This window comes from Nicotiana tomentosiformis, chromosome 9 (assembly GCF_000390325.3).
Source record: "Nicotiana tomentosiformis chromosome 9, ASM39032v3, whole genome shotgun sequence".
Lineage (NCBI taxonomy): Eukaryota > Viridiplantae > Streptophyta > Magnoliopsida > Solanales > Solanaceae > Nicotiana > Nicotiana tomentosiformis.
The window spans coordinates 12,389,684-12,407,647 of NC_090820.1; the positions used below are offsets into that span (position 1 = coordinate 12,389,684).

At 42.7% G+C, this 17,964-nt stretch overlaps 1 long non-coding RNA gene across 1 annotated transcript in view; it reads left to right on the top strand.

Annotated features, from left to right (window-relative positions):
* LOC138899464 (uncharacterized) overlaps positions 1-17,730 on the top strand; it is a 49,253-nt gene extending 31,523 nt beyond the window's left edge. The window contains exons 2-3 of the long non-coding RNA XR_011411114.1: positions 13,914-13,968; positions 17,568-17,730. This is a non-coding gene — a long non-coding RNA (uncharacterized lncRNA). The remainder of the gene's footprint in view (positions 1-13,913; positions 13,969-17,567) is intronic.
* The last annotated feature ends 234 nt before the right edge of the window (positions 17,731-17,964 follow it).

Consider the following 17,964-nt stretch of genomic DNA (forward strand, 5'->3'; position numbering starts at 1 on the left):
TGCCTAGCCCGGACCCCTTTACGTTCGAAGCTCCGTCCGTAAAGAGGATCCATGCCCTCGTTGATAAATTTGATTTTAACAGTAGTTCTTTTTCGACTTCGGGTACGAGGGTCGGCGTGAAATCGGCCACGAAGTCTGCTAAAATTTGAGACTTGATGGCTGTTCGAGGCCGATATTCGATATCGTACCCGCTGAGTTCGATGGCCCATTTGGCCAATCGGCCCGATAGTTCAGGCCTATGCAAAAGATATTACGAAGTGGGCAGGTGGTTAATACGCTTATGGGGTGGCATTGGAAGTATGGTCGTAATTTCCTAGAGGCGCTAACTAGCGCAAGCGCCAATTTTTCCAAGTGCGGGTATCTATTTTTCGCTTCCCCTAAGGTCCGACTTACATAGTAAACAGGAAATTGCGTACCTTCCTCTTCTCGAACCAGGACACTGCTTATGGCGACCTCTGATACTGCCAAGTACAGGTAAAGTTTTTCGTCGGTTTTTGGAGTGTGCAGCAGTGGTGGGTTCGATAGATATCGTTTCAGTTCTTGCAACGCTAGTTGGCATTCCGGTGTCCAAGCGAAGTCGTTCTTCTTTTTGAGTAGAGAGAAAAATTTGTGGCTTCGATCCGATGATCTCGAAATGAATCGGCCTAAGGCTGCTATTCTTCCTGTTAACCTTTGTACAGCTTTCACGCTGTTCACGATGGTGATGTCTTCAATGGCCTTGATTTTGTCTGGGTTAATCTCGATTTCCCGATTTGACACCATGAAGCCGAGGAACTTACCCGAGCCGACTCCGAAAGCACATTTTTTGGGGTTGAGCCTCATGTTGTATTTCCTCAGAATATCAAACGTTTCCTGCAAATGGGTCAAATGGTCCTCTGCGCGCAGGGACTTGACTAGCATGTCATCAATATAGACTTCCATTGATTTACCTATTTGTTCTTCGAACATTCTATTTACTAGGCGTTGATAAGTAGTTCCTGCATTTTTTAGCCCAAAGGGCATTACGTTATAACAATATGTTCCATATCTGGTCACAAACGCAGTCTTTTCCTGGTCTTCCGGGTTCATCTGGATTTGATTATACCCGGAATAGGCATCGAGAAAGGTAAGGATCTCATGGCCGGCCGTGGCATCGATCAAGTGATCGATGTTGGGCAGTGGATAAGAATCTTTGGGGTATGCTTTGTTCAAGTCCTTGTAGTCTGTGAGCACTTAATTTTTTACCGTGTTTGAATATTTTCCGCTCCCGTCTTTCCGCGCGTGTCCCCACCATACCGGTCCCCCATGTCTTGTCCCCCCTTATTTTTGTGTCCCCCATGTCTTGTCCCCCCATTATTGTTTGTCCCCCATGCCTTGTCCCCCACGTCTAAACCCCCCATTATTCTTGTCCCCATGCTTTGTCCCCCCATTACTTTTTGTCCCCCCATGCTTGTCCCCCTCCCACATGCATAAAATCAGTCCAAATCCACCCAAAAAACGGGGGAAAATACACTGCTTTTCTCACTCAAAATCGGATCCGAAAATAGTCCATAAACCAGCTCTGTTTCCACATCAAAACCCCAGCAAAAATCAGTTCAAAACAAAAAAAAAAAAAAAATAGCCAAAAATCACTCCAAAAAATAGCTCCGAAAATACCTGAAAAACAGCCCTTTTCCAGCAAATATTCGCTGCAAAAATAGCCAAAAAAGGTTGACGAAAATCAGTAAGAAAAAAAAAAGCTATTTTTCCAGCCAAAGAATCCAGCACTAAACCACCCCGAAACAGCCACTATTCCTATGTCAAAAAAAACAGAGGCTACCGGCGAGTTCGGGCTCCTTGTTTGAAGTCGTTGTTCGAGTCACTTGAGGTTCGAAAGCTCCAGTCCGAGGTTTTGTTGCTGTCCGTTTTCTGTGGGCGAGTTTGACAATCGGAGTCCCACTTTGCTGTATACATTTGGAGTTTTATATCAATACACATATTTGAAAAGCTTCACATAAGGTCTCCTCCCCCCCTTTAATTAATTTTTTTTTATTTTTTTTTTATTTTTGCTCCTGTTGGTTTAAGTAAAAGTTCTGTCGCTTAATTGATATCTTGTATTAGCATGCCTTTGTTTGTCGTCTTAATTCGCTAATTCATATTCTAGATATTTACTTCATTATTTGCAGTTTCTGTCCATGTCACTTGCATTTGCAGTAATTCTGTTTTGAGCATGTGTCATGGAGTTAAATATTATTTTATCATTAGTTTATTTTTGTGAAAGCTTTGGAGAAGAAAGCTGTAAGAAATTTCACTAAGTCAAATGGGTCAATATGACGTGCTACGTGTGGTTTTGGGCCTAATAATTAAGCCAAGTTGTAGTCAATGAAGCGACCGTGCTAAAACCACGGGACTCGGGGAATGCCTTACACCTTCTCCCCGGTCAACGGAATTCCTTACCCGGATTTTGTTTTGCAGACCAATAATAAAAGAGTCAAATCTTTCCTTTGACTAGGGATTCAAACAAAAGGTGACTTGAAACACCCAAAAAAAATCAATTTCAAGTGGCGACTCTGTAAATAAAATAATCCCTATTCAAGTTTGTCACTTTAATTGGAAAAACTCTTTAACCCACCATCCACAATCAATAATACTCATTTCATCATTTTGGGGGTAAAAAGGAGGTGTGACAGCTCTGGCGACTCTGCTGGGGATTTCATGAATTCGAGCTTGTATAATGACTTTGTTTGGCTTTATTAATTTTTGTATATATTGTGATTTATTTGGGCCTAATGTGTTACTTGTCCACTTTTTTCCGTTTTGATATTGTTGAACTGTACATATAAATTGTATCCTCTCGCACCCCTCTGAGTCTTCTTATAGTTAGTTATGCTGTGTTTGCCTACCAGCATCACAAAATTTCTGTCTTGAGATAAAGTCAGTTAGCCTACCAGCTTCTGGTGAAGGATTTAGTCACACATGCTTAGACGGGAGAGCCGTTAGCTAGCCAGTGTTGTTCTACTACTGGTAATGCTTGACGCTCCTCGGCTCGGGTTGTCCGCCCGGGTGAGCCAGGTCTAGATACCATCTCCTTTAGGATTTACAAACTTAGAAGAACAAGCCATAAGCAATGAATATCCCTAGTAGGCTACGCTTTATTTGCATCATGTGCATTTGACTTAGCAGCAGTCGACTCATGGGCCGAGTTTTATTTTAGGACAGGTACCTAGTTGAGACCATTATGTCATGTTATGTGCTACTTGTTGCATTATTTGGGAGGCTTGCATGTCGACCGACTTTAGCATAAATCAGTTGAACGAACAGAGAAAAAAAAATGATGTGGTCTAGTGCATATGGTTTTTGAAGATTAATTTAAAAAAAAAAAAAGAAGAGAAAAGAACATAGTCGATTTTCACCGAACTACGCGGGTCTGATTCTCACCGGATGTGAGATACGTAGGCAAACCTCATCGGTTCCGGCCCCAATTTTCAAAAAACAAAAATCAAAAATATTTTTCTTTTCCTTAATTCCCTTTTTACAATTCTTTCCTTAGAAAATCCAAAAAAAAAAAAAAAACTAAATTCAAAAATATTTTTTATAGTCCCACAGTTGAGTTTTTATTTATTTATTTATATTCTTTTATGGAGTCCAAACACAAGAAATCGGAATTCTTGTGTGTCAATAATATGTTTGATCAAAGCCTAACCCCGTATCTGTTTAGACAGGTATACCATGAGTGGGGAAAGAGATAAGTCTGAAAAGAGGCCCAGATCAGAAGGGATACCAGATTTTCTCATTGTCGATCAGATACCACAGTTGTTGTGGGATTGGTGGAGAGACTTTAAGGAATATGAGCGAAACCAGATAAAGAAATACTTGGGACATTTGGTTCACATGATTACGATAAAGCCCAGGAGGGATGTGATTGAAGCTTTGATTCCGCACTGGGATCCTGAAAATAATGTGTTCCGTTTTACCGACTGTGAAATGACTCCGACCTTGGAGGAAATCGCCCATTTCTAGGGGTGGGGCCGTAATCTTCGCCGCCAAAGACCCATAGTACCAAAAATGTGAACGAAGGTAGGTTTCTGAAGCTTTTGAACATAAATTACGAACAATATGAAAGTCTAGGAGGCAAATGGGTTAAGTTGGGCTTTTTGTTTCAATTGTATAGCCTAGAATGTAATTTCGAAAGGAATGTGGGAAAATTGAAATCAAAGGAAGATAAGGAAACATGGAAGGTACATAGGAGGTTTGCATTTATGGTCACTTTTTTGGGGCGTGTAGTTTTCCCGGAAAGGGAGGGACGCATTGACATCCGCTTGGCAGGTGTAGTTGAGGCTCTAACCTCAGGAGGGGGTGATTATACTTTGGTCCCTATAATTCTTTCTTGCATTTTTCGTGCTTTGAATAGATGTAAAATGGGCGCGCGAAACTTTGATGGTTGCAACATTTTGTTACAGATATGATTTTTGGAGCATTTCTATCGTCATCCTACGATCACTAATTTTAGTGAGCTATGGCCCAATCATACTTATGATCACCAGAAAAGAATTGACGAATGTGACTTACCAGAGGGGATTGGCACCTGGAAAGAACTACTTCTTACTCTGTCTGCCAAACGGATCACTTGGAACTACGATTGGTTCTCCTCTAAAGAGGTCATTTGTGAGTCTGCATACCACTCTTATTTGGTACTCATAGGATTGGATGGTGTTCAGTCTTATGCTCCACTTCGGGTGATGCGCCAATTTGCACGACTACAGGAGGTGCCACCAACACGAGATATGAGCAAGTTCTGTTATGATTTTGGTAAAGATCAACCTCATGACGAAGAAGAAATTATGAAAATTTGGTATGCAAGTAAAGTCTCGGAGTTGAATGATATGGTAGAAGACCGAGATCATGGAGATGTGACCCCTGAATATATTACCTGGTTTCATAACCCTTCGTTGCTTAGAGATAGGCCTGAAGGATTCAACAGGAGGAGAAACGATCAAAGAGCTATAGAAAGGTTAAAAGAGGAATTGGAGCATTCCCGGATGACCATATCTAAACAACAAGCCCAACTGCAAGCCGGAGTCGCTCAGATTCGTTTAAATATTGAGAAAGATTATCAATCGGCCTTACGGGGCATGGATAAAGATCTAAAGCATGCTAAAAGTGAGGCGGCCCGCTTAGAAGAAGAATTGGCAAGCACTATTGGTTTAGTTAGAAGAGTTGAGGCAAATAAAAATGTTGAAATGCATAAGCTGCAAGAAGACTTGAGTATCATTGAAGAGGATGCGCACCAACAACAATTGGAGTTTGATCAACAGAGAGAGCAGTTTGCAAGAGAAAGGGCCCATTCGATACGTTCAAAGGGTCAGTTTCTTGCACAATTGGAAGAAATGAAAAGTCATCAACATGCAGATTTTGAGGTAGAGCGGCGTCAGTGGATGATTGAGAGAGCTGTGCTAAACCTCCAGATTGAAGAATATGAGGGACGCGAGACTGAGATGGGTAACGCCCTCAACACTACCCAGATATGGTTGCAGAATTGTCACATGAATATGGGGCAAGCTAGAGAGAAAGTACTTCAATTGGCAGAGAAAGCAGCATATATTCATGACGATCATCGTCATCTAAACAATGAGAAAGTTGGTCAACAGGCACGTGCCCTCGTTCCACAATTGCCGGGAGTGTTTCAGAATTTGTACGAGATGTTGGGGGGAGAGTGGAGGCCAAGGGATGCAGACCATTGATGATTTCAGTTTAATAAAGAATGCCATTGAAGATTAAAGTTTTAGTGCAGTCAATTAGTTTTTAGTTTCATTTTGCATTTGTCGTATTTTTAATTTTATATTTGTCACATTTTCAGTCATATTTATGTTTTTAGAGTAAAAAAAAATGTTATTATTTCCTCCTGAACTACGTAATGATCTGATTCATGCGGCGACATGATACGTAGGCAACCCACAAAAGGTTCGATCAAAATATTTTTTCAATGATTCTAAGATGATGGATCAAAATGAGGCGTGAGTAATAAAAAAATAAATAAATAAAAAAAAATAATAAATAAAAAAAAAAAAAAAAAAAGCGTCAATAAGAAGCTACCTCATAAGCCGGAATGAAACATGAAGCCTCCAAAAGCATGTTAGAAATATTGACAATGATAGGAGCATGGCACATTATGTGATTCATATCTATAAAATGCTTAACCCTAACACGTTTGCGGTCTCTTATCTAGTAAGCTTAGGGTGGTTGGTTTGTGGTGAAACTGGCAACACACCATTACTTCACTAGATCTAAGGGAGCGGTAGTAATGGCCAACGATGATGAGATCGAGTTGATCAGTGACGATCCACAAGGTCAATCAGTTGAACAAGAGTCAGAGGAAATAAGAAAATTGAGACAACAATTGTCTGATGTGTATCAAGCTTGGGTGTCTGGTCAGCCTCCACCCCGTGGTCCCTCAGAGGGAACTTCCACCGTACCCCTGGTCACTCAACCACCGCCTCATGCAACGAGCGACCACATCCTACCACCAGGGTATGTGCCAAACTACAGCCTCCACGTTGCTCCCGGTACCTCTAATGTGCGACCTCCAGTCGCACCGGTCAGGAACACTCCTCTAGTCGTGTCTGGCGCACCGGCATACACAATCCCGCCTCCACATCCTGTGACGAGGCCAATCAACGAGCCACCATCTCACGCTTATGATGGCCAATACTACTCTCCAAACATGGCTTTCGGGGTTTCGGCTCCATATAATCAGACTCCTCAGTACGAGTCACCAGTGGAAAATGAAAAGCCTGCCAAGACGGTTGAGTCGGATGAGATGGCCAGGAAAATGAAAAGTCTTGAACAGAACATAAAGAACATGCAAGGACTAGGGGGTCACAAAAGTGTTTCGTTCAGTGATTTATGCATGTTCCCTCACATCCATTTGCCACCAGGGTTCAAGACCCCAAAATTCGAGAAATATGATGGGCACAGCGACCCTATTGCCCATTTGAAAAGGTACTGCAACCAACTGAGGGGTGCAGGTGGAAAAGAAGAATTGCTGATGGCTTATTTTGGAGAAAGTCTTGTGGGAGTAGCCTCTGAATGGTTCATTGACCAAGATATCTCTCACTGGCATGTCTGGGATGACATGGCCCAAGCCTTCGTCAAACAATTTCAATACAACATAGATATTGCACCGGATCGCAATTCCCTGTCCAATATGAAGAAAAAGCCGACTGAAAGCTTTAGGGAGTACGCAATCAAGTGGAGGGAGCAAGCAGCTAGAGTTAAGCCACCCATGGATAACCACGAGTTGATTACTGTTTTTCTGGAGGCCCAAGAGCCTGATTACTTTCAGAACATGATGTCCGCAATGGGTAGACCTTTTGCAGAAGCGATCAAAATAGGAGAAATGGTCGAAAATGGCCTCAAGACTGGCAGAATTGTAAGTCAAGCTGCTCTCAAAGCCACCACCCAGGCTATCCAAAATGGGTCGGGAAGTTTGGCAAATAGAAAGAAAAGAGATGAAGGGTCCATGATGACTTCGGGATCCAGGGAAGTTCAAAGAGGGGCATCGCACCCTTATGTGCAAGCTCAGCAGGGGCACTCCATCTACCCTCAACATTACTATCCCCCGCCAATTCCTCAGTACTCTTTGGGACCGCCACAATACACAGTGTTTAATGCTCAATCATATGCTCGTCCTCCTAATCAACAGGTACGGGCACCAGCTCCAAGATTACCCCGACCTCAGCAGCAAAATTTTCGGGCACCCTACAACGCTCGTCCTAGGCAGGATTATGGTCGAGAGCAGAGGCCAGTGGAAAAATTTACTCCATTGGCGGAATCATACTCTAGTCTGTTCCAAAAGTTGAAGCAGATAGGAGTGATTGGACCCATCGCTCCCCACCATGTGCATCCCGATTCACATGGATTTCAAGCAAACGCTAGATGTGAATATCATTCAGGTGCTCCGGGGCATAGCACTGATGATTGTTGGACCTTGAAAAGAGCCGTAGAAAGACTCATTGTTGAAAAATTGATTGTAGTCACGAATGGTGAGGACCCTCCTAATGTGACCAATAACCCGTTACCAGTACACAATGATGTTCATTTTGTGGGAATGATTGGCCGAGATCATGAATACAAGCCGGTTGGTCGAGCAGAAATGACAGTGGTAACAATTCAAGAGGGAACCAAACTGGAAGTAAATCCAAGCCTAGATGCACCGTTGATTGTGAAAGGTGCTCAGGGCTCAGAAGGGGCAATTTTATATGTTCCAAAAATCTCGAGGTTGGAGGTTCGCTCCAATGCTCAAAGCCCAAAGTTATACGTCCTTGGAGGTCACCCCATCACAAAGGAGAATCAGGGCGGTACGACGAGTATAATAGAGCCAATCATAATCAAGCCTGCCACACAACCCCGTATAACAAATACGAAAACCATCCCTTGGAACTACAACAAAACTGTAGTAACCTACAAAGGTAAGGAAATCATAGAAGAAGTGGGGGAAATTGGAGGTTTGACTCGATCAGGAAGGTGTTACTCTCCAGAAGAGTTGAGGAAGGCTAAGCAAATCAGAGAAGGCCAAATGCCAATAAAGAAACCGGTCACTGAAGAAGAGGCGGAGGAGTTTTTGAAAAAGATGAAAGTTCACGATTACTCAATCATTGACCAGCTGAGAAAGACTCCTGCCCAAATCTCTCTGTTATCTCTGCTTATACACTCAGGAGAGCATGCCCGTGTACTAATCAAAATCCTGAACGAGGCACATGTCTCAGAAAATACCACTGTGAATCAATTAGAGAAGATGGCCAATAGATTTTTTGAGGTGAACAGAATTTCCTTTACTGATGATGAACTTCCTGAGGAGGGAGCCGGTCACAATAGGGCTTTGCACTTGACTGTCAAATGCGAGGGGCATTATGTGAAGCGAGTCATGGTTGATGGAGGCTCGAGTGTAGATGTATGCCCCCTTTCTACCTTGAAAAGAATGAAGATCAATACAGACAGGATCCGACCCAGCAATGTTCTCATCCGGGCTTTTGATGGCTCAGCGAGGGATACCATTGGGGAGATCGACCTGACCATGACGATTGGGCCTGTTGATTTTGAAATTGTCTTCCAAGTATTGGACATGAAAACTTCTTATAACTTGCTTCTTGGAAGGCCATGGATCCATACAGCCCGAGCTGTGCCATCCACTTTGCATCAGATGCTCAAATTCGAGCACAACATGCAAGAAATTATTGTTCACGGAGAAGACGAGTCATCCATTTATAAAGACCCGTTAATCCCATGTATTGAGGCCAAGGAAGGATGTGAGTCCATTGTCTATCAGGCTTTCGAAGTGGTTGTTGTGGACCATGTTGAGGAAGGAAAACCCATTCTACATCCGCGTCTCTCTGCCACATCTGTAATGGTGGCTGCACTTATGATGAGACAAGGTTATGAGCCAGGAAAAGGTTTGGGGGCATCATTGCAAGGAATTTCAGAACCCATTTCTCCGTTCAGTAACAGGGGTACTTTTGGTTTAGGCTTCAGGCCAACACAAGCAGACAAAGACAAAGCCAAGCACTGCAAGAAGCAAGGGTGGGTCTTGCAGCAACCTATCCCTCACATTTTCCACACTTTTGTCAAGCCACGATTCAAATATGGTGAAAATTCCGAGGCGCATGCAAACATTGATGAAATTTGCCAAGACCTCAGACAGATGTTTTTTGAAGTGAACATGATCCATGCGGGAGAAGGCACTAGTCGTGCCGATATGCAACTAATTGGCCCAGAAACCATGCTCAATAACTGGGAAGCAACTCCTCTCCCCATAAGGAAGGAGTTTTGGTAGTTGACTTTTGCAGTTTCTTTCTTTTGTACTTTGGGTTACTTCCAGGGTTGTAATCCGAATATCTTAGTATGATTGTTTTATTTTGATGTTAACCCTCCTATCCTTTCGAATTCAATGAAATGCAGTTCAGTTTCGTGTTAAATTTTGTATATTTTCCTTTTCCTAATTCCTGCCATTTTTATTTCCATTTCAGTGTTGTTAATGCCGGCTTTAATAACATGACATGCATGCGGAATTCACGCCCAGATCTCAAAAGGCTGTCTAAATTCGAAATAATGCATCAAGAGGTCGAATATGATGAAGATAAGGTCTTTGATGAAATAAAAAGAGAGTTGGAACAATTTGAAAACAAGCCTAGGCCCAACCTCAATGAAACTGAGCCAATCAATATCGGAGGTCATGAAGAAGTTAGAGAAACAAAGATAAGCATTCACACTGAACAAAAAACCAAAGATGCCTTGATTCAACTTTTATTTGAGTATAGAGATGTGTTTGCCTGGTCTTATGATGATATGCCTGGTTTAAGCGTCGATTTAGTGGTTCATAAACTTCCCACGTATCCTGATTTTCCACCAGTCCAACAGAAGCAGCGAAAATTTAAAACGGACATGAGTGATAAAATCAAAGAGGAAATAATGAAGCAGTTGAGCGCCAATGTTGTCAGAGCTGTACGATACACCACCTGGGTGGCAAATGTTGTGCCCGTGCCAAAGAAAGATGGAAAAACTAGAGTCTGTGTTGACTACAGAGACCTGAACAAAGCAAGCCCGAAGGATAATTTTCCTTTGCCGAACATCCATATTCTTGTAGATAATTGCGCAAAGCATGAGATACAGTCGTTCGTGGATTGCTATGCTGGGTACCACCAGATTCTAATGGATGAGGGTGATGCAGAAAAGACCGCTTTCACCACTCCATGGGGTACCTATTGTTACAGGGTCATGCCATTCGGTTTAAAGAATGCAGGGGCAACTTACATGAGGGCCATGACCACCATTTTTCACGACATGATGCACAAAGAGATTGAAGTATATGTCGATGATGTCATCATAAAATCAAAGACACAGGCTGACCACGTGAATGATTTGGAAAAGTTCTTCAAACGGCTTCGAAGGTATGACCTTAAGCTCAATCCAGCCAAATGTGCGTTTGGGGTTCCATCTGGGAAACTCCTCGGTTTTATAGTCAGTCGGAGAGGCATCGAATTGGATCCATCTAAGATAAAGTCCATTCGAGATCTGCCACCCCCGAAGAACAAAAAGGAGGTCATGAGTTTGCTCGGAAGGTTGAACTACATCAGTAGGTTCATCGCTCAGCTCACAACCACGTGCGAGCCCATCTTTAAGTTGCTGAAAAAGAATGCTGCAATCAAGTGGACAGACGATTGCCAAAATGCTTTTGACAGGATCAAAGATTATCTATCAAAACCCCCTGTACTGGTCCCACCTGAACCTGGTAGACCTTTGTTTTTATATCTATCGGTGATGGATAATTCTTTTGGATGCGTTCTGGGGCAACATGATGCGACATGCAAAAAGGAACAAGCAATATATTATTTGAGCAAGAAGTTCACAAATTATGAGGTTAAGTATACCCTTTTAGAAAGGACATGTTGTGCTTTGACTTGGGTCGCTCAGAAGTTGAGACATTATCTCTTGGCCTATACTACTTACCTCATATCCAGAATGGATCCTCTGAAGTATATTTTCCAAAAGCCAATGCCCACCGGCAGGCTCGCAAAATGGCAAATCCTACTTACAGAGTTCGACATCGTCTATGTCACTCGCACTGCAATGAAAGCACAGGCTTTGGCCGATCATTTGGCAGAGAATCCAGTTGATGATGAGTACAAGCCACTTACCACATACTTCCCAGACGAAGAGGTCAACTCAATAGAGGAAGTAGTTCCAGACGATAACCCTCTATGGAAAATGTATTTTGATGGAGCTGTCAATATCAAAGGAGTTGGGATCGGGGCAATCCTCATCTCACCTATTGGACAGTATTACCCTGCAACAGCCCGACTTCGGTTCTTCTGTACCAATAATACGGCAGAATACGAAGCATGTATCATGGGTTTGAAAATGGCCCTCGATCTGGATGTGCACGAACTATTGGTTATGGGAGATTCTGACTTGCTTATCCGGCAAGCCCAAGGTGAATGGGAGACTCGAGACATCAAGCTTATTCCATACAGACAATGTGTACAAGATTTGAGCAAAAGATTCAAATCCATCGAGTTCAGGTACATTCCCAGGTTTCACAACGAGCTAGTAGATGCTTTGGCTACTTTAGCCTCGATGCTCCCTTATCCGGGAAACACCCATATCGATCCACTAGAAATCCAAATTCGGAATCAACACGGTTACTGCAATACAATTGAGACAGAACCAGATGGTGAACCATGGTATCATGACATAAAACGATTCCTGAAAATGTGAGAATACCCAGAGCACGCTAAGGGAGATCAAAAAAGAACTATAAGGAGGCTCGCCAACGGTTTCTTCCTGAGTGGGGAAATTTTGTACAAAAGGACCCCAGATTTGAACTTGTTGAGATGTGTAGATACAACAGAAGCTAAGCGGATCATGAGTGAAGTACATTCGGGGGTATGCGGACCTCACATGAATGGATATGTTTTGGCGAAGAAGATTCTGCGGGCAGGGTATTATTGGCTTACAATGGAGCGAGATTGCTTCAGTTTTGTTCGCAAGTGTCACCAATGCCAGATTCATGGTGACCTGATCCACTCGCCACCTTCAGAGTTGCATCCCATGTCCTCTCCTTGGCCTTTCGTTGCTTGGGGAATGGATGTTATTGGGCCAATTGAGCCAAAGGCTTCAAATGGGCATAGATTCATTTTGGTTGCAATTGATTACTTCACCAAGTGGGTGGAAGCCGTCACTTTCAAAGCAGTCACCAAGAAAACAGTGTTAGACTTTGTTCATTCCAACATCATCTGCCGCTTTGGTATCCCAAATACCATTATCACTGACAATGCAGCCAATCTCAATAGTCATTTGATGAAGGAAGTATGCGAGCAATTTAAAATTATGCATCGCCATTCTACCCCTTACCGGCCAAAAGCCAATGGAGCCGTTGAAGCAGCGAACAAGAACATCAAGAAGATTCTTAGGAAAATGGTCCAAGGCTCGAGACAATGGCATGAAAAGTTGCCTTTTGCTCTCCTGGGATACCGCACGACTGCTCGCACATCGGTCGGTGCAACTCCTTATCTGTTGGTATATGGGACAGAAGCTGTAATACCGGCTGAAGTCGAAATTCCCTCTCTTCGGATCATTGTGGAGTCGGAGATTGAAGATGCAGAATGGGTAAAGACCCGTTTAGAACAACTAATGTTGATTGATGAGAAACGGCTAGCAGCAGTGTGCTTTGGCCAGTTATACCAGCAAAGAATGGCACGCGCTTACAACAAGAAAGTGCGTCCAAGGTACTTTGAGGTAGGCCAACTCGTCCTGAAACGCGTTCTTCCACACCAAGTAGAAGCTAAAGGAAAGTTCGCCCCAAACTGGAAAGGACCGTACATCATCAAGAAAGTGTTACCAAAAGGGGCCTTGCACTTGGTAGATGAAGAAGGACGGCTACCAGATATGACTATTAATGCAGATGCAGTCAAAAGATATTATGTATGATATATACCCACTGTGGAACTTTCGTGCATGATTTTCTTAGATCGAGATGACGAAGGCTACCATTGCTCGCTATTCCAAGAAAGTGTCACCCTTTTGTTACCCCTTTCAAGTTGTATTTTTCTTCTTCCTTTGTTTTCCACTTTTTGGAACATGTGTACTTAAAAAAAAAAAAAAAGAAGAGCAAATTTTCTGAGTTATTGAACTACGTCCGACCTGATTCCGAAAGGATACGTAGGCAGCCTTACCCCGGGTTCGGTCCCATTGCAACAAAAATCCATATTCCTAATATTCCAAAACTGGGGCAGAAGTTTGTTTTATCTTACAGTTTTTCCTGTAGAAACAGTTCCAAAGGTCGTAATTCAGTTCAAGGTTCCTTTCGCCTTTTCCTGTCAAGAACTTCTGATCGATCTTTGAGAATACTTGAAGTCCCCATGCCAGGGGCATCAGCCAACCTTCCGTGGGTCGTATTTTAGTAAAAAAAAAAAAAAAAAAAAAAAAAAAAAAAAAAAAAGAAGAAGAAATGAGAGAGTCTTATCGGTGAAAACCCGTATGGGCACTATAAGGCGCCAGTGATTAGAGAAATGAGAGAGGTCAGTTAGTGAAAACCCGCAAAGGGCGCTACTAACCGAATGAGGGTCTTCCATGCGCAGACATGAGTACAACTAAGACAGTTTCAAGATGAACATTTGCGACGTATTTTGAGAATTAGACAGCTCAGACAGATCAGGCGTCCAATCCAAAATGCATGTCATGATTCATTGAAGTCGGCACATATCTCCAGATAAGTCTCCTTATTTCTCTCCCCGAAAGGGACACCTTTTATTTAGACACAATTCCTTTTTCATTTTCCAATTGCTCTTCTATTCTTTTCCACAATTTTTCTTAGATTCTCTTTCGGTCTAATCTTGCATCAAGAGCAAAGCAAAGATGGCTGCGAAACTGGCTATAACTTTCCCGTAATACCAAGCATAAATTTGGAGCATATACGGCATTGACGAAGGCAGGAATCCATATGTGATCTCTTTTTGATAAGGCAGACAAAGTGTCTCAAAGAAACTGAAAAGGTCTCTTGAGCAAGACTTGCTTCATGGAAAAGTTGATAAGCACTACAGAAAAACATTGGTTTTAGGTGAAAGACCACTAAGTTTGATTTTAAAGGAAACAGCCAGGGGCACCGTCAGAAAGACAATGTCTCCAGAAAGCGATACAGAGTATTCGGGAACCTCGGTATCACACTGACAAAATCAGTTCTTCGACAGCAGAGGGGTGAATTCGAACTACTAAGGGCATCAAGGCCACAAACCGACCACCACTCTAAAAACTCACAAATTTTTCTTTGTTTGAAGCAGGATCAAAGCGGTGCAAAATGGCGATTTTCAACGGGCGAATGTCACCAAAGGTAGGTTTCGTTAAAATCTCCACTTTCCTTTATTTGCAGCATGCATCACTACTGTTCATACCTCCCATTTTTGTAGCTTAACCCAGGTAGAACCATTTCGCCTAGGGGGATCCAGCTCATAGTTCCGGGTAGAAGTACTCTTCGCTCAGGTTGCTTTTCGTAGCTTAACCCAGGTAGAGCATTTTCACCTAGGGGGATCCAGCTCATAGTTCCGGGTAGAAGTACTCTTCGCTCAAGATGTTTTTCGTAGCTTAACCCAGGTAGAACCTTTTCGCCTAGGGGGATACAGCTCATAGTTCCGAGTAGAAATAATTTTCGCTCAGGATTTATTTTTCCGTAGCTTAACTCGGGTAGAACCATTTCGCCTAGGGGGATTCAGCTATTAGTTCCGGGTAGAAGTACTCTTCGCTCAGGTTGCTTTTCGTAGCTTAACCCAGGTAGAGCATTTTTCACCTAGGGGGATCCAGCTCATAGTTCCGGGTAGAAGTACTCTTCGCTCAGGATGTTTTTCGTAGCTTAACCCAGGTAGAACCTTTTCGCCTAGGGGGATACAGCTCATAGTTCCGAGTAGAAATAATTTTCGCTCAGGATTTATTTTTCCGTAGCTTAACTCGGGTAGAACCATTTCGCCTAGGGGGATTCAGCTATTAGTTCCGGGTAGAAGTACTCTTCGCTCAGGTTGCTTTTTGTAGCTTAACCCAGGTAGAACCTTTTCGCCTAGGGGGATACAGCTCATAGTTCCGAGTAGAAATAATTTTCGCTCAGGATTTATTTTTCCGTAGCTTAACTCGGGTAGAACCATTTCGCCTAGGGGGATTCAGCTATTAGTTCCAGGTAGAGCATTTTCACCTAGGGGGATCCAGCTCATAGTTCCGGGTAGAAGTACTCTTTGCTCAGGTTGTTTTACGTAGCATAACCGAGGCAGAACCATTTGGCTAGGGCGATCCAGTTCATAGTTTCAGGTAGAAGTACTTTTGGTCAAGTTGTTTTACGTAGCTTGACCTAGGTAGAACCTTTTTCACCTAGGGGGATCCATCTCATAGTTTCGAGTAGAAGTACTATTCGCTCAGGTTGCTTTTCGTAGCTTAACCTAGGTAGTTTGCCTAAGGGGATCCAGCTTATATTTCCAGGTAGAAGTACTATTTGTCCAGTTTTGTTTTTCATAGTTTAACCCAGGTAGAACTTTTTCACCAAGGGGATTCAACATTCTTTTTCTCAGTAATACATGGCACCAACCACCTGGTTACATTTCCTTTTCAGTAATACAGGGCACCAACCCCTGATTACATTTTCTTTTTAGTAATACAGGGCGCCAACCCCTGGTTACATTTGCTTTTCAGTAATACAGGGCGCCAACCCCTGGTTACATTTCCTTCTCAGTACTACAGGGCACCAACCCCTGGTTATATTTCCTTTTCAGTAATACAGGGCGCCATCCCCTGATTACATTTCCTTACCAGTATAGGGTACACCAATCCCTTGTTGTGTTCTCCAACATATGGTATACCACTCCCTAGTTGATTTGATTTTAAAAGCAGGATACACCACTCCCTGGTATCATTGCCAATATAGGGTATCCCATTCTCTGACCACAGTTTCCTAACATAAGGTACACAAATCCTTAGTTGAGACATTCTTTTGGGACAATAAAAAAAAAAATTATCATGACCTTTTCAGGGTACACCATTCCTGTTCTTTTATTTCTTTCAATAAAGAAGTAGTTTAGAATTTTTGTTACAATAACTCACGAAATTTTCCTAGTGAAAACTGGGGCAGAAAAATTTCGTTTGTTTGTTTGTTGTGATGTCTGAGCAGGTTTTACCGCGAGGCACAGTGTTCGAGATGAACAAAAGAAAAAGTCTCAATCCAGAATAAAGAAAAGAAAAGGAAAAGAAGTGAATCAAAATGCAGAAGAAGATAGAAAGGATATGGACTACTCAAGACATGACTAAAGTTACGAGCTTCACATTTCCCGTCTTGCTCAGAAGAAGCCGTAGAAGAATGAACTAGCACCTACAGTTAGCAAGCATCAAGGTTCGGATCAGAGTCCGTATTGAACAACCAGTCAAGACTCAAGATCAAGCTCCAAAAGACTTATAGATAGGAATCTTGTAACTCATAGTTGATAGGCTTGTTTAGTTTCTTTCAATTTTGATGTAATAGCAAGACCACGGACCAGAGCCTCGACGGAACCTCACTCGACTCTCCAACTCATCATTCCATCATTATCCTTGAACTACACGCGACCTGATTCTCTTATAACCCAGGATATGTAGGCAGTCCAAACCAAAATCTAGTCACACGGCTCACTTTATCTTTGCCTGAAAACCTTTAATGTTTCCAAGCAAAGAGGGGCATGCTGTGAGCACTTAATTTTTTACCGTGTTTGAATATTTTCCGCTCCCGTCTTTCCGCGCGTGTCCCCACCATACCGGTCCCCCATGTCTTGTCCCCCCTTATTTTTGTCCCCCATGTCTTGTCCCCCCATTATTGTTTGTCCCCCATGCCTTGTCCCCCACGTCTAAACCCCCCATTATTCTTGTCCCCATGCTTTGTCCCCCCATTACTTTTTGTCCCCCCATGCTTGTCCCCCTCCCACATGCATAAAATCAGTCCAAATCCACCCAAAAAATGGGGGAAAATACACTGCTTTTCTCACTCAAAATCGGATCCGAAAATAGTCCATAAACCAGCTCTGTTTCCACATCAAAACCCCAGCAAAAATCAGTTCAAAACAAAAAAAAAAAAAAAAAAAGCCAAAAATCACTCCAAAAAATAGCTCCGAAAATACCTGAAAAACAGCCCTTTTCCAGCAAATATTCGCTGCAAAAATAGCCAAAAAAGGTTGACGAAAATCAGTAAGAAAAAAAAAAGCTATTTTTCCAGCCAAAGAATCCAGCACTAAACCATCCCGAAACAGCCACTATTCCTATGTCAAAAAAACAGAGGCTACCGGCGAGTTCGGGCTCCTTGTTTGAAGTCGTTGTTCGAGTCACTTGAGGTTCGAAAGCTCCAGTCCGAGGTTTTGTTGCTGTCCGTTTTCTGTGGGCGAGTTTGACAATCGGAGTCCCACTTTGCTGTATACATTTGGAGTTTTATATCAATACACATATTTGAAAAGCTTC